Source organism: Arachis stenosperma, chromosome 3 (assembly GCF_014773155.1).
Source record: "Arachis stenosperma cultivar V10309 chromosome 3, arast.V10309.gnm1.PFL2, whole genome shotgun sequence".
Classification (NCBI taxonomy): domain Eukaryota; kingdom Viridiplantae; phylum Streptophyta; class Magnoliopsida; order Fabales; family Fabaceae; genus Arachis; species Arachis stenosperma.
In genome coordinates this window covers 57,914,971-57,916,095 of record NC_080379.1, presented here as the reverse complement: position 1 = coordinate 57,916,095, position 1,125 = coordinate 57,914,971, and the positions used below count along the sequence as shown (strand labels likewise).

Genomic DNA, 1,125 nt, shown 5'->3' with positions numbered 1-1,125 from the left:
GAACTCCTTTCTTCTGATTAGTCCCATTGTTCACAGGATTCCTTTCAGAAGTGTACATGAATTGGTTATTTGTAACCATTTCAATTAGTTCTTGAGCCTCTATAGGCGTCTTCTTCAAGTGAAGAGATCCTCCAGCAGAGCTATCCAAAGACATCTTAGATAGTTCAGAGAGACCATCATAGAAAATACCTATGATGCTCCATTCAGAAAGCATGTCAGAATGACATTTTCTGATTAATTGTTTGTATCTTTCCCAAGCTTCATAGAGGGATTCACCATCCTTCTGTCTGAAGGTTTGGACTTCCACTCTAAGCTTACTCAATTTTTGAGGTGGAAAGAACTTTGCCAAGAAGGCATTGACTAGCTTTTCCCAAGAGTCCAGGCTTTCTTTAGGTTGTGAGTCCAACCATGTCCTAGCTCTGTCTCTTACAACAAAAGGGAATAGCATCAGTCTATAGACCTCAGGGTCTACCCCATTAGTCTTGACTGTGTCACAGATTTGCAAGAATTCAGCTAAGAACTGATGAGGATCTTCCATTGGAAGTCCATGGAACTTGCAATTCTGTTGCATTAGAGAAACTAACTGAGGCTTAAGCTCAAAGTTGTTTGCTCCAATGGCAGGGATAGAGATGCTTCTCCCATAGAAATTGGGAGTAGGTGCAGTAAAGTCACCCAGCACCTTCCTTGCATTGTTTGCATTATTGTTGTTTTCGGCTGCCATGTCTTCTTCTTCTTTGAAGAATTCAGTCAGGTCCTCTAAAGAGAGTTGTGCTTTGGCTTCTCTTAGCTTTCTCTTCAAGGTTCTCTCGGGTTCAGGGTCAGCTTCAACAAGAATGCCTTTGTCTCTGCTCCTGCTCATATGAAAGAGAAGAGAACAAGAAAGTGTGGAATCCTCTATGTCACAGTATAGAGATTCCTTGAGGTGTCAGAGGAAAAGAGAAATAGAAAGAAGAAGGAGAAGAAGAATTCGAACTTTACTTAGATAAGGTTCGAATTGTGCATTGAGAAGGAGTGGTACTCCATAAATAGAAGGATGTGAGAAGGAGGGAAGTAATTTTTCGAAAATTAATTAAAATATTTTGAAAACATTTTTGAAAAACATAAATTGATTTTCGAAAATAAAAG

General features: G+C 39.5%; 1 non-coding gene across 1 annotated transcript; it reads left to right on the top strand.

Annotated features, from left to right (window-relative positions):
• The first annotated feature begins 212 nt into the window (after nt 1–212).
• On the top strand, nt 213–316 carry LOC130972767 (small nucleolar RNA R71). The gene has a single exon (XR_009083930.1). It is a non-coding gene; the product is annotated as a small nucleolar RNA R71 (small nucleolar RNA).
• Nucleotides 317–1,125: the final 809 nt, after the last annotated feature.